Source organism: Lissotriton vulgaris, chromosome 5 (assembly GCF_964263255.1).
Source record: "Lissotriton vulgaris chromosome 5, aLisVul1.2, whole genome shotgun sequence".
In the NCBI taxonomy this organism is placed as follows: Eukaryota; Metazoa; Chordata; class Amphibia; order Caudata; family Salamandridae; genus Lissotriton; species Lissotriton vulgaris.
Window position 1 is genome coordinate 818683799 of NC_141693.1, and position 20463 is coordinate 818704261.

General features: G+C 47.0%; 1 protein-coding gene across 1 annotated transcript in view; it reads right to left on the reverse strand.

Moving 5' to 3' along the window:
• The window catches only part of LOC147711641 (E3 ubiquitin-protein ligase TRIM39-like), a 579589-nt gene that overhangs the window by 405054 nt on the left and 154072 nt on the right, over positions 1 to 20463 (reverse strand). The gene's annotated exons all lie outside the window — the stretch shown is intronic.

A 20463-nucleotide genomic window follows, 5' to 3' on the forward strand; every position in this document is an offset into this window, starting at 1 on the left:
TCAATTAAACTACACATAATTCCACTTGAACCTATATAATTATACTTCGCACAGCATATTTACACTCCACTCCAAAACACATAATTACCCTCCACAAAATACAACTCTGCAACATGCTGCATAATTCCACTCTGCACAATTATACACCACACCATGCCGCATAATTCCACATGTCACACAATTCCACATATCATCCCCACACAATTCATCACACAACATAATTACACTCCACATAATACCACTCAGCACCACATAATTTACCTCCAAATAATTATGCTCTACTTCATATTGCATAAATACACTCCACATAAATACACTCTATGCCACGTAGCAACATTCCACATAACTACACTTCACACCATGCCTCATGATACCATTCAACATAATTTTCACTCAATAGTGCACATTTCCACGTCATACAAAGTCAACTCTACACATTTCCATTCCACACCACATAATTCAACAACAAACTACATAATTCAAACCAACAACAAAATTTCACAACACACCACATACATACAATCTACACCACACAATTCTACATCATTCTCCAATATTTAACAGCACACCACATAAGTAAACTCCACTGCATACCACTCCACATCACAAAATACCATTCCAGATAATCTCTCTCCAAGACGCACAATCCCACTCCATGACACACAATCCCACTCCACATAATTCCAGTACACTCAATACCACACAATTACTATCCAAATAATTACACTGCACACTGTGCCACATTATTTCACTACACAGATCCAATTCACACAACACAATTCCACAACTAACAATTCCAATATAAAACCAAACAGTACTTGCATATATGCAAATGCTTATATTGCAAAACCATATATTGCAAATGTTTGTTTACCTTCCAATGTGTGCCAGCAGATCCTGTTCCTAGAGGGAGCTGCAATTCTTCTCCTGCCCCTGTCAGCTCTGTGCTGCCTTGTCCCTTCTAGTGCCCTGTGGAGAATGTTCTCTCTGAGGGCCCCCACCCCCATCATTTTACCGGGCCTGGCTTGTGGCTCTGATTGAAGAGAAAAAATGTAAGTTGTTACTTCGTTTCGCCTCAGTCCTGGGTCAGCCTGAGGAGCTCAGAGCAGGCTGCTTTAGAGCAAGCTTCTCTCTCACAGCTCTGTACTGAAGAGCTGAGGGGGCCCCCTTCACCTACCAAAGAATGAATGGCCCCCCCGCACCGCTGGGGCTGCGCGGGTGTTTGTTACATCCCTGTGGTCCAACTGAAAGAACAATGAGTGAAATCACCTGGGCGTCAACCAGACACGCAAAGGAGAGACAAGTACAACAAATGCACCAATACGAAGGCTGCATTTCTGAATGGCCCAGCAATTAACTAATAGCAATACTGGGTGTGCGCCAAAAACCTACAGAAGAGTTTATAACAGGTCTTGCAGACAGTGCAAGTGCTGTCTTAGTTTCAACCTAAAAATAGCTCTTGGTTTTTAAACAAAGAAACTCTAGAGGGCTTCTTCCTACAAATATCTAGGGGTTTGGCTGGATGAAAGATGTCACTCCACAGCTCATGTGAAAGGTCAAAAGAGCACTGCCTAAAATCAGATTTTTGCTTTTCAAAGTTCACTACAGATTCTGAACTGTCCAGACATAACTGCTCTGACAATAGTAGTTGATTATGACTTGATACCATCATTGACTTCCACAGAGATCGCATAGAAAATAGATTTGACTACTGGCTACGAAAGGCAACTGTTTTCCTTTACCCATCCTCTTATTCAGATTTAACTAGTCTATTACAATTTCAGCTAGAATGTAATGTTGTGCGACAGCAATTAGTACTAAACTAAATATTTGTTTTCCTTTGTGCTAAATTAAACCGTTGCCAGACCAGTACTTAAAGTTTACGAACTGAACAAAGTACAAACAGCTGCAGTAGCCTCTGAGAAAATCAAAGTCCTTTGTTTAAAAGGCCAAAATATATTTTTTACATTATCTTCCTTGAAGACAAGTATAATATCCAGTGATTTTGGGTGTTTTTATATTATTGCTATTCAATTATTTATCTTGCAGTTTGCAGTGAAAATAAAATGTGTAATAATTCAAAATCTCACAATAAAATCTTGATTCATGTTAATAGAACACTTAGTAGTTTCTGCGCTAATTCATCATATTGAGCATGAAACCCCACCCCCGTTAATCTGGATTCCCCTACCCCTTTACTGACTAACAAGGGACCATGTGACAGTGATAATCTACAGCTGTTAAATAAGATCGCTGATCTATTTAAACTATCCCTGCTACCAGTAGAACAAAGGTTAGCACAGTTGGAGATACAGATATCAAAGCTTGTCAAACCCCAACAACATAACCAATTAGCAGGGGCACAAAAAACAGGGGGCAATAATAACAAAAAACAACCTATTACAAAGCCTGCAAATGCCCCTTCGAAATCAGCAATCGCTCAAAAGAATGTACCCCAGGCTGTAACACCTACCTTGCCGGCTACCAAGAGTACACCGAATCCAACTACCAAGGCACCCACTACTCGGCCACAGGGAAACCCACAGCCACCAATCACACCTGCACCAAACTTAGTGGCAGCTAACAAGACTATAAACAAAGCAACATCTAAAACACCGGTGCCTCAACCCTCGGCCCCTAATCCCCGGGCTCCAAAAGCCAATAGAAATACTTCTAGAGGTTTCGGGGAGGCCAGATTTCCAGTTGATTTGCCACCCGAGTCTTCACCCTACGTAGTGGTCATGACTGGCGTCCCAGAGTTAGCGGACCACAATGCGGAACCTGGTTGGTCCCTGAAAAATAAGGCACAACATTGGCTACAGACCAATCGTCCCATGCCTTCAACTTGGCATGGAAGGATCCGGTCAGTACAGAGGACACCATGGGTGGGTAAAACTAGAAAAACGATCTCAGGGGATTACATCGTGATTACCTTCGAAGACCCCGTATAGCAGATTATATCTGCTCCTGGGAAGACACGAATGCAAATGGAGGTATCAGTGTCAAACCACTTTCCTTCTTCTACCCTTTTAGACAATTAAATGGCTTTTTCCAGGATTATGATCCTCCATGGGCTGCACCAGCTCCCCGACAGGTCGATTTTTCTAATACCAGATATCATGGGGGCCCCAGACATTATGAGCAAGATAATTCTTGGCATCTAGTGGGATCACGTTACCAGGGTGGAGGTTGGGAAGAATGGAGGCCTCATATACAGAGGCCTCCATTCAGGCGGCGATTTGTTCCACGGACGCGAACCGCATTGTCGGCCCGTCATTGCTGCTTTCAGCCTCCCTCCCATTGCAGAGGTGATATTCGTTGCCCAACAGGCATTTCCAAAACTCTGGATATTGAAATCTGCGATATAATTGCAGGGCTGAGCAAGTCAATTTTGACTTTTTTTGAAAAGTGGAAGGCATACAATAAATGTCCTGATGATGAACCTACCTATAGGTTCGAAACGTCGTCAACTGTGTCACACTATATGCAAATGAAATGTACTAATTTATGTCAGCAATAGTGTGTTTGTATCATCGTCTGATTGTGATTCAACTACACAGACTGTTCAGTTGCCTTTGTTTTTCCTTTTCCTTAGTGTGTCAGTTGACATCGGCTGGTGTCCTGCTGTTAACACTTTTTAAATTTTTTTTTCAAATAACCTTTCTTACTCAAAATAAATCTGTCTGGCTGGACAAAGAATATAGTGTCTATTTAGCCTATATTTATTCAATTGATAATCTGTACCTTGTCTAGGACCACTGTTCTGGATATAGATATAGCTACCCTAAGGTCCCTAGCATATTGCTGCCTTGGGTTCCCTTGTACACTAAAATGTCATATACAGAGGACGGCACATAGAGAGCCGCCCCATTGGGAACCGTGGTATAATATCCCGCTGACTAACAGATTCAGTGGACTCGAAATGGTCGATTGACCATCAACTGAAACTGAACCTATTAACTTTAATTTACCCCTCCCCACTCCTAAAATAAGCACTACCCCGGCACCCACAGAAGTAGTAGCTTCAAAAGATGACATACAGCCCATACCCATCCTCTTTTGGAACGTAGCGGGCCTGCGCTCCAAGATCGAGGATGGGACGGCTCAAAACTTCTTAGAATTTTATAAAATAATCTGTCTTCAGGAGTCATGGTCCACAATAGAGCTCCATTTATTAGGATACAAAACATTTTTCATCCCAGCTGTGAGTAGCATAACAGGCAGGCCCAAAAGAGGGCTAATAACGTATTTAGCGAATACCTTGAATCATCTAAAAGTGTCCATTGTCCATTCTGATCCTAATTGCCAAATTCTTTCACTTTCATTTGTGAATAAGGAGACCATTCTTTTGACTAACCTTTATATTAATCTAGAGGAAGATCAATTCATGACTCTTCTTAGAAATGTACATGAGAGAATAAGTCAACTCTATCAATGGAAAGGTAGAGATGGGGCAATTCACTTACTATGGGGAGGGGACTTCAACCTTCATCCATGCCCACTGGTGAATTTACACTGCTGTGGGATTATGGATGAATTCGAGGCCCCATTAGTGCATTTTACGCATAGCAAAGCGGGGAATGCCTTAAACAATGTGCTCTCCGACCTGGATCTGCAAATCGCTAATCGTCCAAGTTCGGATCTAAATTCCTTTAATCCGACCTATGTGGGCAGAGGTCACCAAACAACAGTTGATTTCATCTTCCTGTCTCCTGGTTTGTTAGACATAGCCAAAGATTTCCATGTCATTTACAACTCATTAAGTGACCACTCTGCGTTGAGAATGAACCTTCACTTACCAGAGTATAAGCCCCAAAACACAGTAATAGCAAACACTCTTGCCCAGAATGGAAAGGGGCGACCACTCGGTCCCCCCGAACGTATGGCAGAGTGCCTCGATCCCCCCGGGAAGCCATTTTTGGGCGGGAGGCGCGTCTCGGCTGGTATGCCCGAAGTGGCGTAGCCGGGGCGCGCTTTTTCCCGCCCTAGAGTGGGCTGGCCTAGACACTGACGCGGCCGGCCACGCCCTCGGGGCAGGCAGGGGCGGGTTTACGCCCGCCCTGAAGATGAATAAAAAGGGACGCAAGACCAGAAGACATCCTCTTGTTCCTGTGCTCTGAAGCTGCACATCCTCGCTGCCCGTGAGCTCGAGACGGAACGAAGAGCCAATTTTGAGCGTTTTAATCGTTCTTGTTTGTTTTACAGTTACTCTGTTGGAGAATGCCGAAGAAGGTGGGAAAACGCATGACTACTGAACAGATGCTGCGTGTTCTCATGAAGGAGATGTCCGAACTAAAGAAGCGGGTGGATAAGAACGAGGAAGGGGGACCAAAACGTCCTTTGGCGGGAGCAGCCCCGGGAGGGAAAAACAAGAGGCCCAGGAGGGGAGCAGCGGGAGAAGACATCCCGGGTCCCAGTGCCCCGCTCGAGGCACCAACTCCCGTGCCGGAGGAGGGGAATCCGATTCCCGTTGTGGTCACCCCCGTGTCCGAGGATGATATGCCGCCCGAGCTGGCAGCACAATTGGCAGCGTGGTTGGGTAAAGGTAACGAGGGCGCCACGGCTGTCGACGCGCAGGCGCTGATAAAGCAATTGCGTGAGAAACGGGAGGCAGCCAAGGTGTCCGTGCCGGCTGCAGTAGTGGACAAGACACCAGGGACGATTGCGACCACAGAGGCAGCGTCCGGTGCAGGTAAGCGGCCATTGCCGATTGCGAGGGATGAGTCAACACCCTCTCGTAGAGAAAAGTTGGGTCAACATGTTCCTTTGGCAATTAAGGAAAAGATTTGGGCGGGGGAGTATGTGAACATTTTCTCATTGCTTGTTGATCATTGTGAGGTAGAGCATGTTAAGAGTCAGAAGGATCTCATGCATCCGAGTGTTTGGCGCGCAAAAATGGCCGCCTTTAAAGTGAATGAGAATATTGGCAATTGGGGCAATGCTTGGGGAATTTTTACGTCAATCTTGGGGGAACGTAGGCCTGAGTTGCTTTCCGAGTTTCCAATCTATCAATCGCGAATCATGGGGTACTCGACATCGCACCAGGGTAACCATTGGTTCTGTTACGATAATCTTTTCAGAAAGGCAAAGGAGCATAATAAAAGTTTAACCTGGGATTGTTATGATTCTTTGACTTGGGATAAAATGAAGGAGACAGGAATGTTAAAAATGCCGTTGGTAGGAAGTAATGTTGGCGAATCCTCCCGGCAATATGCGGGGACGCCCTTTCGATCAGGTACGGGTACCGACGATTACTCGAAACCTGCCGGCAATACTGGGAAAAGGGGTTTCTGCTTTAATTTCAACAGAGGTAAATGTACTAGACCCCAGGGATCGTGTAAATTCAAACATGAATGTAGTGGTTGCGGGTCGTCCCATCCTGAGTCCACGTGCAGAGCCAGAACGGGTGATAATGGGGGGAGAGGAGGCGCCAAACAGGTCTAACGTAGTCCGAGGGGCGCCTTTACCAACCCCGATTGATACCCTGGCGATGATTCCCTGGCTCAGTGAATACCCGGATCGTACTTCTGCTGGGGTGCTGCGGAACGGTTTTTCGTATGGTTTCCGCATCCCGGTAGGGGACTTTCAGGGTGTGGAGAAGTGCAAAAATCAACTTTCCGTCCTGCAGCATACGCACGTAGTACAGGATAAGATCCGTAAAGAGGTTGCCCCAGGTCGGGTCGCCGGCCCGTTTAGTGTACCCCCGGTTCAGAATTTTGTTTGTTCTCCCTTAGGGGTAGTCCCCAAGAAAGACCCAGGTGAGTTCCGACTGATTCATAATTTGTCAGCTCCACGAGGTCTTTCTGTAAACGATGCAATCGATCCAGAAGTGTGTTCGGTGCGGTACGCATCCTTCGATGAGGCCGTAGCCATTTTTGATCGCCTGGGGCCCGGGGCGCTGATGGCGAAGTCAGATATCGAGTCAGCGTTCCGATTGCTCCCGGTACACCCAGACGACCAGCGTCTCCTGGGATTCATGTTTCAGGGTTGTTATTACATGGATAGGTGTATGCCGATGGGGTGCTCTATATCCTGTGCCTATTTCGAGAAATTCAGTAGTTTTCTACAATGGGTCTTCACAAAGAAAACGGGTTGCCAATATGTAATGCACTACCTTGATGACTTTCTGTTTCTTGGGGCAGCCGGGGATCTTGAATGTGGCCGGGCCTTGGCCGAATTTTGTGTGTTAATGAACCAGTTTGGTGTGCCATTGGCGCCGGGTAAAACAGTGGGTCCTACGACTTGCCTCGAGTTTCTGGGGATCGAGTTGGACTCCAGGGAGGGTTGTTTCCGTTTGCCAGCTGACAAAGTGTTGAAGTTCAGGGCTGCACTGCAAGTGTGTATAAATGCATCTAAAGTTACGCTGCAACAATTACAACAGTTGGTGGGACAGTTGAATTTTGCCCTGAGGGTGATACCAATGGCCCGCCCCTTTTCCCGTTCAATTGCCCAAGCGATGGTCGGCCTAAAAGAGGGCCATCATCGCACGAGACTATCGGCTGAGGTCCGCCAGGACATGCGTATTTGGTTAGCATTTCTGGCGGACTTTAATGGTCGAATCGTCTGGAATAAACCAGCCGTGTCCTCTGAAGAGCTGGGGCTATGGACAGATTCAGCAGGGAGCATAGGTTTTGGCGCCATCTTCGGCTCAAAATGGTCGGCACAAAAATGGCCGACATGGTGGCATGAGAATGGTCTGACGAGTAATATTGCTTTCCTGGAACTGTTTCCCATCTTGGTGGCCTTGAGAACATGGCCCGATGGGTTCAAAGATCACTCTGTCATATTTTGGTCTGACAATATGACCGTGGTCGAGTGTATCAATAGTCAGGCAGCACGTTGTAAATTGATTTTAAGACTGCTCAAGGAAATTGTTTTACTGTGTATGCAATTGAACGTGCTATTCAGAGCAAAGCATGTCCCAGGGGTGATGAATCAGGCGGCTGACGCACTGTCTCGTTTTCAAATGCAGGCTTTCTCGGGTTTCCTCCCCTCAGCGGACCCAGAGCCGGCACCCTTTCCCGAAGCTCTCTGGTCTCTCGGTGCCCCGAACTTCGTCACCTCGTGGGAGAGAGTCTAGCACCAAGGACGAGGAAGGCATACGAAGGGGCGTTTCGGGCCTATTTAGCCTTTTTGGGGACTGATAGAGAGGGGCTTTGGGGCCACGAGGAATGGGTGGTGCATTTTCTGATGTCCTTGCGTAGGGCTGGGAAGTCGGTGGCTACGGCCCAGAGGCATTGTGCTGCCATTTCCTTTGTTGCCAGGGCTCATAATTTCCAGGACCCGACAGCGTCTTTCGTGGTACAGAAAGCGCTGCGAGGGTGGCAACGCCTTGAGGGTCGCAGAGTAGACGAGAGGCGCCCGATAGGTTTGGATAGGTTGGCCCAGTTGTTGGCCACACTCCCTGCCACATGCTCATCTCAGTTTGAGACAGCATTGTTCCGAGCCGCTTTTACGCTTGCATTTCACGGGGCGATGAGGGTGAGCGAACTGGTAGCAAGGAACAAACTGGATGTGGCGGGGGGTTTGTGCCAGGAACACGTTCAGATCAGAGGAGAGACGATGACTGTCTCCTTTGTCAGGTCCAAGACCGATCAAGATGGGATGGGTGACTGCATAATCATACGCAGGATTCCCGGGTCCTCCATGTGTCCGGTAACGTGTTTAGAAGACTACCTAGCACGAAGGGTGGCATCATGGGGGGGGACGTTGTTGAGACACGCGGACGCCACCCCACTGACGAAATTTCAGTTTCAGCGGGTGCTTGCGATGTCAATTGCCGCTGCGGGCTTGAACCCGGGCGAATTTGGGACCCATTCCTTTCGTATAGGGGCTGCTACAGAAGCTACAGCCAGGGGTCTTAATGTAGAACAAGTGAAACGAGTGGAGCGTTGGTCCTCTAATTGTTATAAGAGATATGTGCGGTTGCACATGTTGTGAAGCTGTCATAATGTACTCACGCTTCTTGTTTTTCTTTGATTTTCAGTTGCGCAAGCCTACGAGGCGGGGCGGACTATGCAGTCGACCCAACACCGGGCCAGCGGTCAGACATCACCGACTGTGAAAAAGGAGGTGTGGGTCGTGGGCCACTCATACGTGAGGCGCGCCGCAGACGTATTCAAAGCAGGTGACATGATTCACGTAGCTGGGGAATACGGGTACAGGGTGTCCTTCTACGGAAGAGGCGGTCTCTGTATTGACCAGTTTCAAACATTTTTCGAGGGTTTGTTAGGGCGGACGAGGTCACCGCCGTCTATAGTTATAGTACATGTAGGGGGCAATGATTTGGTCACCACCGGTAGACGACTTCTCCTGGAGGCAATGCTTTCCACTGTAAGTTGGTTGGCGAGGAGAGTTCCGGGGTGCACAATTGCGTAGTCCCATTTGATTCCACGAAAGGTGTGGCGGGGGGCTATTTCTATTCCTGCTTTGAATCATTCTGTTAGAAAGCTTAACAACAAAGTGAGTAGGTTGTTCCGTTCCAGGACATTGCATTCTATTTCTCATGGCTGTATTAATGATGACAGTATGTATTTGGGGGATGGTGTGCATTTGTCTCGGGTGGGAAATGAGTTACTCATAGGAGACTTCTTAGCATGGTTGAAAACGTTGAAACATGACCTTTAGGTAGGAGTTTTGTGGGGGGTCCGGATAGCCGGTCAACTATCCGGCCTGTGGCTGTAAGGTCATGATCGGTGAGCACTAATTGGAAGATCCCTATGAGTGGGCGTCACCCAACACGGATGGGAGCGCTCGGGAGAGGTGGCCTTTGGCCCCTCAACGGGGAGGCGGTCCCTTCTAAGGATGGGTCGCCGAAAGAAAAGGAAAGGCGGTCAAGGCCCCTTCCTGTGTAGGAGGGGTTACAGCCCCCTCCTGGGGAATTTCCCGGGGCCAGTGACATCTGCGACGGCAGATGCGGTAAGTTGTGTGGGGTTGGGGGGAGGTCTACGATACCTTCTAGATACCTCACACGAGTCTTCGAACGACCTTTAACTGGCGTCGAGTTTATAGGTGCCCCCGTCAAGTCAAGGGAAATTGGTAGTAGTTGCACTTGAGTACGCCTCAGTGCTGTCGCCCCTCCCAAGTGGGGGGGGTATGTCTGGTTAGGGATCTTGACACCGGTTACGACCTTGCCGTTGGCCCTTAAACGTTAGGATGTACAATTTCAATATTTCAAGAAAATGTTTTGTAGGATGTTAGTTCGGCTAGGAGAACCTCTGTATTAGAGAATCTGTTAAGGTTAGCCAAACATCGCAATGTGGTAATGAAATTGTACATTAATATGAAACTGTTTAATGTTTTTAAATTTTGTTTTAATAAATACGGCCGGGAGGGTCACTCCCTCCCACTTCCAAAAACTTCAAGAACTGTTTCCGGTTTCCCTCCTTTGGGGATTGTGTTGAGAGGGGGTGGCGGGTATCTCAGCCATATGGAAAGGGGCGACCACTCGGTCCCCCCGAACGTATGGCAGAGTGCCTCGATCCCCCCGGGAAGCCATTTTTGGGCGGGAGGCGCGTCTCGGCTGGTATGCCCGAAGTGGCGTAGCCGGGGCGCGCTTTTTCCCGCCCTAGAGTGGGCTGGCCTAGACACTGACGCGGCCGGCCACGCCCTCGGGGCAGGCAGGGGCGGGTTTACGCCCGCCCTGAAGATGGATAAAAAGGGACGCAAGACCAGAAGACATCCTCTTGTTCCTGTGCTCTGAAGCTGCACCTCCTCGCTGCCCGTGAGCTCGAGACGGAACGAAGAGCCAATTTTGACCCACCCACCAGCCCCTGAAGACAGCCAGTTGTTTTAATAAAATTGATCGATAATTCTATTTCGTTTACAGGTTGTGTTAGTATCGTGTTGATGTTGAATGTGTAATAAAGATTGGTCTAATATTGTAAGTTGGGTGATTAAAGAAATTCGGATTTAACGTCCATTTATAAATGTGCTTTTCGGTCATAGTGGCCAATGTTTTGTTTTTTAGTTTAGTTAGCATTTGTCGTATTTATTTTGGTCGGGCGGTAAGGTCATGATCGGTGAGCACTAATTGGAAGATCCCTATGAGTGGGCGTCACCCAACACGGATGGGAGCGCTCGGGAGAGGTGGCCTTTGGCCCCTCAACGGGGAGGCGGTCCCTTCTAAGGATGGGTCGCCGAAAGAAAAGGAAAGGCGGTCAAGGCCCCTTCCTGTGTAGGAGGGGTTACAGCCCCCTCCTGGGGAATTTCCCGGGGCCAGTGACATCTGCGACGGCAGATGCGGTAAGTTGTGTGGGGTTGGGGGGAGGTCTACGATACCTTCTAGATACCTCACACGAGTCTTCGAACGACCTTTAACTGGCGTCGAGTTTATAGGTGCCCCCGTCAAGTCAAGGGAAATTGGTAGTAGTTGCACTTGAGTACGCCTCAGTGCTGTCGCCCCTCCCAAGTGGGGGGGGTATGTCTGGTTAGGGATCTTGACACCGGTTACGACCTTGCCGTTGGCCCTTAAACGTTAGGATGTACAATTTCAATATTTCAAGAAAATGTTTTGTAGGATGTTAGTTCGGCTAGGAGAACCTCTGTATTAGAGAATCTGTTAAGGTTAGCCAAACATCGCAATGTGGTAATGAAATTGTACATTAATATGAAACTGTTTAATGTTTTTAAATTTTGTTTTAATAAATACGGCCAGGAGGGTCACTCCCTCCCACTTCCAAAAACTTCAAGAACTGTTTCCGGTTTCCCTCCTTTGGGGATTGTGTTGAGAGGGGGTGGCGGGTATCTCAGCCATATAACCTAGAGGTAGGTAAACAGAATGGCTACACAATTAAATGGGAAAAAATTAACCCTAGCGAAATCACAAAAAAATTGGTCGAGCTGGCTTATCCCAACATAATAAAATGCCTGAACCTCTCGGCAAGTCACGAAGAAGCCCTAAATAATTTTAAACAAATTCTAGAGAAAATTAAGGAACTACTTTCGTCCAAATCAACGTCCAAATATCCAGGCAAGAAAGGGTGGTTCAATCATAACTGTACTACAGCCCTTACTAAACTAAAACTTGCCCTACACAATAAACTCAGGGACATGGGACAGATTCAACTTCTCAGACGCCAATATATTGGGGAACGTAAGCTAAGAACCAAAGAATTAAAACAGAAACTCTGGGAAGATTTGCACAAGAGTGCTGTTTCAAAAAATAGTGAGGCCTTCTGGCGAATGGTTAGAGCTCCTTATCTTACTGACAATAATATCCCCAAGATTGAAGTAGCCATAGATGAAGACACATGGGTGGCTCATTTCACTAAGATTTTTAAAAATAATTCAATTATAGATGGCCCCAGGAGCTACGACACCAACCAAGATGGCCGCATAGTCTCCCGGCTCCGCTGACCTCCGTCCTACGCTCGCTTATCCTGTCGAATATCCTGATCTCCTGCCCCGGATTCGTGTGGGTGAACTAGTCGGCACCCCGATGGTGTGATCACGGAATTTTTCTGATGTTCTGGGGTGAAGTAACATCGAAAATGTTTTGAGGCCTAACCCAGACTGGAAGCCAAGGGCTCGATTGCTGGTCTACCCAGGTCCAAAGTGAACAACAACAGACTGAGGAGAGTGGTTGGGTCCGGTCCTTGGAACTTTTGAAAATTTCTCTGGACTACTTTGCAACCATCTGCTGCCTGGTGCTGTACCTGAGGTGAGGTGACGGGCGGCGCTCGGTGCTGCGTCGCGGGGGGCCCCGGCCCGGAGGCCCGGCACTAGCACCGCTGGTGTCCCGGGGCGGGGGTCCCGCCGCGCGTTGCCGCGTGCTGCTGGCCCGTCCCTCACGGCTTGATTCTGCTCCGGCGTATCCTGCCCTGAGAGGGCGCCTCTCCGTGGGGATCGTTATGCCTGTGGACGTATGGAACTTGGCGGAACGGACTCAATGTGGCCCTTCCTTGCGGATGGTAATGGCGGAACTTGCGGCGCTTCGCGCGACGATGAGGGCCCATGTCAATCATTTGCTGTCGGCAGCAGATGGGATCATAGGACCGGGAGCAAGCCCTGGCTTGAATTCTGAAACCCGGCAGCCGACTTGCCCCCTGTTGGGCGCCCTAGTGGCGCGTTTGGACCCGGTGCTGGAAGCTGTGCCTGCCCCCGAAGAAATGGAACTCATCGTGTGTGCTGAGATTGGTGACTCTCTTACGTTCTCGGAAACATCGGTCCTACAGTTATCGGAACATTTCATCGCTTCCCCCATCCTGGACACTGTTGGCCCATACTATAATTTGGATCCGAACGAGTCGCACCCCCTCCCCAATCGGTCTCCCAACATGGCGGATGTAACGATGCTTGGCTTCGGAGACGGGGAGGGGCATCGTTTGTGCCAGCCGTGTGCGTTGGGATCTGCTATTCCTCTCCTACTTGCTGGCCCAAGCTTCGGCTGCTACTGTGTGACTTTCGACTTTCCGGGGATGGGACTTTCCTTATCCGAGGGACTCGGCAACTTTGATAGACGGGGCCAAGGCTGGGATTGTGGGTTGAATTGTTTACGATGGATCTATTGGTAACGGGACTGCTTCATTAACAGACGGATTCCGGGGCGGGGGGTTTGTGGTTCCCCCCGGGGTATTTTTGTATGGTGGATAACTTTATTCGTGTTGGCTTAGGGGGGCCTCCTTTGTTAGGGCGGGGGGGAGAGACCGGGAGCGCAGAGACTATTGCCCTCCTCCACTTCCCCGTTGGGTGGGGTTTCCTTTCTTTTTCCTTTTTCTCGGTTCTTCTATATTTTGGGTTTGGTTCTCGGGCGACAGGCACACTGCTGCGGGGGGCATAGTCATCTGCAGGGGTGCAGGGTGGGGGTTTGGGGGAGGGGATTTTTCGTTTTTATTTTGTTTCTATGGCCTTTGTTCTCTTCTCTTATCTTTCTTTGTCTTTCTCCTTTTCTGGGTCAGTGCAGTGGGTTTCCTCTGGTATCAATCACTGCTTTTTCATCTGTGCCTCAATTTTTGTGGTGTTCTCTGGGTCTTAGGGCAGGTGACTAGCAGGCGCGAATTGACCGTAATATTCCTTCATATCCTGAACCGCCTGTTTCAGCGCCATTGATTTGACCGATTACTGTTTACTGTTGACACGTTTACTAATCTGCCTGCCATTTTTCGCTGCTGGGAAATTGTTTGGCACCTGATCCTTCCATCTTATACTATAAAATGAAAACCTTTTATATCCTGTTTTTCTAATTGTGCTATTCAGTGACCAAGAGTACGCTAGTATGGTTATTCTGCTCCCCGAGGTGCTGCATGTGATTTACAATTTGCTCTCTGCTAATCTAACTGCTTAGCGGCCGGCCCCGGGGGTTGTAGGCCCATACTTGTATTTGGTTGAAATGTCAATAAAGGTTTTCAAAAAATAAATAAAATTATGGATGGCCCCGATAACATGCTTCCAAAAGTACAATACCCAATCCCGCTCATTTTTGATATACCCGACCTGCTAGTGGCTTTGGAAACAAGCAAAACGGGGAAAGCCCCAGGGCCTGACGGGGTCCCAGTGGACTTTTTCAAACACAACTTGGACCTTTGGGCAGCCATTATTACATGAGTATGCACAGCCGCCGCAAATGAGGGAGTTCTGAATTCTTGGACCAAGTCTATTATGGTCCCCATTTTTAAAAAAGGGGACCGCCAAGACGTGAAATGCTATTGCCCCATCTCATTGCTGGATTCGCTCGGTAAAGTTGTGGGGAGAGTAATTCTAGAGCGACTCCAGCAGTGGGGTGAGGAGCGAGGCATTATTTCCGACCTCCAATTCGGTTTCCGGGAGGGGTTCGGAACGGTAGAACAGGCCCTCAATCTCAGTCTGATAGTGGGTAAATACACGCAGGCTAAGGAGAACATGTTATATATGGTCTATGTAGACCTGTCCGCAGCTTTTGACTGCGTTTTGCACTCAAAACTGTGGACGGTCCTAAGCCACATGGGGGTGGAACCCCCCCTTCTTAGACTTTTTGAGGGAGCTCTATTCAGGAGCCTCGGCCAGAGTACGCTTTGGCCTGAATGGCGAGCTGACAGCACCATTTGGAGTAGAGCGTGGAGTCAGGCAAGGATGTGTCCTGCCCCCTTCCTTTTCTCACTTTACACCAACGGCTTGGAGAAAGGGATGTTGAGGGGGGCCCAGGACCTCCCACGTATAAAACAGCGCCTGATTCCCGCTCTGCTTTACGCGGATGACGCTGTCATTCTCGCGCGTACTCCGCACGAGCTTCAGAACTCCCTGAGTAGATATACGACTTTCATGGGTGGTCTGGACCTACAGGTAAATGTCAAGAAAACGTTTGTCATGATATCCGGCACTAGGAAAAAAGGAGTAAAAGAGATCTACCTTGACAATCAAAAACTCGAGGTCACTGCCCAGTATCCTTACCTTGGTATCATGATAGACGAACGACTGACATGGAAGCCAGCAGTAGAGACAAGATGCCATCTATTTAAAAGATCAATAGCGGCCTTGATGAGTTTCTCTCAGAGATTGGGGAGAAGGGCTCCAGTGGAGTTATTGCAAATTTACAGCGCCAAATGTCAGGCCATCGCTTTGTATGGAGCTGGAGTCTGGGGACACACGGATACCAGCTCCATTCAGGTAGCAGAAAACGCCTTCCTAAGATTTCTTTTAGCCACTCCAAGAGGCACTTCAACCTATGCCTCTCACTTGGAACTAGGAATCCCTTACATGGAGGACTTGCTCAAGATTCAACCATTGATGCTGTGGCGGCGCATTTGGACATCTGTCAAAAATGCGCTGACCCAGTCCATTGTAGTTGATACAATGGCTCTTGACAAGTCTTCAAAAGTAAGATGGCTCTCCTATATTAGAAATGTTTTTAAAGACCTTGGCCTCGAGAAATACTACCTTCAACCAGAGTCCATAACTGACCACCCGAAGAGAGCACTAAAGCAACAAGCCCTCCGTCATTTAGAGACTCTGAGATTGGCATCCGAATCGTCAAAATCTTCGGTCATTCATGCGAACATGGTCCAAATAATGTATGGCATTCACCCCTATTTAACACTGCAGGTAACAACATATGAGAGAATGCTGATGACAAGATTTAGGCTGGATACATTTTTTAGATTGGTCGCGTTCCCTTTGAAAAATGGATGGGATTCAAGTTTACGTCCTTGTGATGGGAAATCTAACCAGTCTAACTTACATGTGATCATGTTTTGCAAATTCCACCATTCACATAGGAAAATCTGGCTACTCCCTACATTGAGGAGTTGGGGCCTTAGACAATGTAGGCCGGCATTTCTTAGACTTCAAATGCTTGAATCCGAACTGTTTGCTATTTTGTTCTCAATTTCCTAAAATGTACTATGAAGCACAGGCAAAATCTATAATAAGTACCTTGTAATCTTACTTCTGATGAAATGAAATGGTTCGAAAACTTTCTTCTTTTAATATTGTTTTTGTATGAACTTCTCAGAACTTATTTTTTTAAACTTGTATACTTGTGTAAAAATGTAATTTGTACCTTTTAATGTTTCTTTTATGGTTTTTCTTTGTGAAAAAGCCGAATAAAGAAGTTTATATATATATATATGTTAATCGAACCCTGGTTAAATATGAACACTGCTAGTAGTTTAGTTATTTACATGCCATATTCATTTTTCTTACTTTGGGATGGAACATAAGTTACAGATGTGACTCACATGTTGTGCTTGTTGTATTGGTTGCCCGCTGTACCCTCTTTCTTTCGGCTTTTGTTCACCGACTACACTGGGGAGCTCAACTGCTGCAAAGAAAACAAGCATTTCCAATGCATTTGCGAGAGTTTGAGCTATCAGCATGGTAAATGACAATATTAGTTATATGTGTTTTGAAAACCTGGAAGCAGTGCGTAAACACGCACTTTGTATTTATAGATTTTGCTTACGAGAAGCAAGGCTGACAGTAAAAGAGACCCAGTTTGCAGGTTTTCAAAACACATAAATAAAAGGCATAGTCATTTACAATGCCAATAGCTCAAACTCTCGCAAATGAGATACGTATTGCATTGCAAATGCTTGTTTACCTATGTTGCAACCCTTCACATGCATTGTTATTTCTGTTGATGAAATGTTCATATTAAATTTACCAGCATTTCCAATGCAATGGGACTTGCATTTGCGAGAGTTTGAGCTATCAGCATGGTAAATGACAATATTAGTTATATGTGTTTTGAAAACCTGGAAGCAGTGCTTAAACATGCACTTTGTATTTAGAGATTTTGCTTACGAGAAGCAAGGCTGGCAGTAAAAGAGACCTAGTTTGCAGGTTTTCAAAACACATAAATAAAAGGCATAGTCATTTACAATGCCAATAGCTCAAAATCTCGCAAATGGGATACCTATTTCATTGCAAATGCATGTTTACCTATGTTGCAACCCTTCACATGCATTGTTATTTGTGTTGATGAAATGTTCATATTAAATTGTTTGATGCATCTGTAGATAGTGCTGAGCTCACAGAACAAAATTATAAGAGTGCACCACATGAATTTTTCCCCACAGATTAGTTCAAAACAAAGATTACCCAAAAAGGAGAGAAGTCATACTTTCTCCACAAAAGCAATAGGACTTATCATGGATTCCCTATTAAAACACATGCACACCAGGTTCCACACACAGGCAAAAAACATTAATGTGTTTTGCCAAGAAAGGAATGCACACACATTTCCCTTGCTAAAAGAGGGAACTTTTGAACTTTTGAATATATGAGAACACACAAAGTAATACACAGGTAAAAAAAAAAGGCAGGAGAGAGACATTATTGGAACAATGGGCCATCATCAAGGAGGCCCAGATCAATAATTCAACACCACCATATGCAGGTATGGAGGTGCTCACACCACTTCACCCCTCATTAAGATATTCCAATCCACCAATAGCAGGAGTCGGTGGGCCCCCACTGAATGACAAACAGGTAGGTCCACACATGATAAACTCACAGGGCAGCATGCCCAGACATTGCCAGTGAAACCCAAGACTGGTGAAAAGGCCAGAGAACCTTGATATCTCCCCCCCGCCCATCTGTCACATCTGACACATAGAACCCCTGCATCATGGAGACCACACACTCCCACTGGTTCAGGTAAACATGCATGAGTGACGGGGAGATATGTGGTGGTTCTAGACAGTGATACAGAAAGTGGGAGTGAGGAAGGGAGCCCCAGTCCCCTGGGGGCTGATGACGAGGGTGAGGCTTCAGGATTTGCCCAGGTAGCGAAGGAAACAGCAGAGAGTAAATTTAAGGGTCGAAGTCTGACTAAAAATAACAATGCATAGCTCCTAGCGAAGGAGGCAAACTAGACAGGATGAAGAAGAAAAGCACACGCCAAGAAGAGAGAGGAAGAGCTTGAACCCAGGAAGCACAGCAAGAAAACAGAGCAGTACACCCACACATAAAGGAAAGTGGGGGAAGGTACAGGGTACAGAGCAATGATCGGGGAAAATCGAGGTAGAATTAAATGAGAGGCTTCTGAGAGGGATCCGAGGAGACAGGAAGACAAGGAATTAAGTGAGCATGGCAGCCTGGTACTGACCCAAGCAAGACACAGGAAACTTAGGATGGCACTGTAGCACACATACGTGTAGAGCAGCAATAAGGACGTGCACTGCTCCACCCGAACACACAGGAAGGATAAACTGACCCCAAAGGGGATAGTAGCAAGAGAGGAAGGCGAGATCTGTGGGAGCCCATTTTGCCACCTGTTAGCCTTCTGGATCAATGAAAGAGACCAGTACGATAGACCTTGGCAGGACGTAGGTAACTTTGAACAAGAGGACATGGATATAGTGTAAGGTTGTATCCAACATGGGGAAGAGATCGCAAGTGGAACTTTCCCTACATGCAGGAATGTTTAAAAAAAGTGAACGCCATGTCAGAGAGAATCCTGTAGAGATACCTGAAGTAAGAATGTACCTGTTACTACAGAAGGGTATTTTAGGGACCATCTATGTGCCATGGGCTCAGATGGATGAAGAGGGGTTAAGGACAAAGTTACAGCCTCATGCCCCTAAAAGAACAATGCAGGAAACTTTGCTAAGTGGTCTTATTTGAGAACAGACAGGAGCAGGTGTTCACCCAAGTTCGCCTCCCAGCAATTATGTTGACAGCCACCAAGCATTACAAAGCCACATTCAATGAATACAGGCACTGGATATGAACAGCCCTGAGGGATATGTTCCCTGGCTGCACAGTTGTGGGAGCGTTAATGGCTGAGACAATGAAGCCAGGGAGAGAGTATAACTGGTTTTCTGCATAGAATGAGGGAATGATGGGGACAAGAGAAAGGACACCCGTAGTCTGATGTGGGCCAACTAGTTGCATTCTTTTACAATATACTCAAAAGTGGGCTGTCCACAGAGATACAAAGGGGACTGAACAGCTTGGTTGGGTTAAGCACCAAACCCTGGTGGGAGATACCAGCCCATATATTGCATTACAACAAAAAGAGGCAAGAAAAGGACAAAGAAAAGCAACAGCAAGCCCAGAGAGACAATGCTAAATTGGTCCAACACAAATTGAAAAAGACTGCCCTCAAGGAGTTTGCATTGTCCGCGAGTGTGCACATGTCACCAGCCTTTTAAGAGCACTCCACTGCAAAACTACAGAGGGTTTCAACCTAGTTATGTCGGCAGAGGCCAGGGAGGTTGGCAGCAACCTTATGGAATGCTACTATTGCCAGAGGATGGACCACCTAGCAGACAGATGCCAGTTAAAGGCACACCATGATGATCAGAGATCTATGGGCCAGGGCCAGCCACCACATAACCCTGTGAATGTTCATCCTCAAATCTAAGCACAGGGGCACCCAAATGCACCTTAGGTTCAGCCACAGTGAGCTCCGTCAACCGCTGCACCCCACAGTAGGCATCGAGTAGTTGAACAAACATGTGGCAGCAGCAACCACAGACAGGGAACTCAGCCCAACAGGGACTGGGGCCACAACCTCGGCACAGAGGGATAACTGTCTGGAGAGGTAATGCCTTCACACAAACACAGTGTCCAAATGTGCAGCAAGATAAACTCTCAGAATAAATAGCATCTCTTCACCCACATCCCCAAAAATTGCGCCACCCCAAAAGAAGGACCAATGACAGCGTTGGGAAATTATACCTTTACGTGTTGCACTCTCTATGTATCTCTTAATTTCTAGGGTTGATGTGTGGCATACAGGTCTGGTCTTGGCTCTCCAGAAGGAGGGCCACTGTTCCTAATTGGAAATACGCATCTTAATCCTTCAGTGCAGATCCTGAGTGATTGTTAAGCTGAAGATAGGGAACCTTATAGAGCATTAATGTATTTTTTTAACCTGTTTATGAAAGATTTTAGTATTTAAATGAACCCCTCCAATGGTGAAAGTTTGTTAATGAAAAATGACTGAGTATAAGGCACAGGGAGATTTTTCGCTATGTACTGAGTCAATTATGGATTTTCACGCTGTGGACTGTGATGCATTGTGTGACTCTTCCAAGAAAC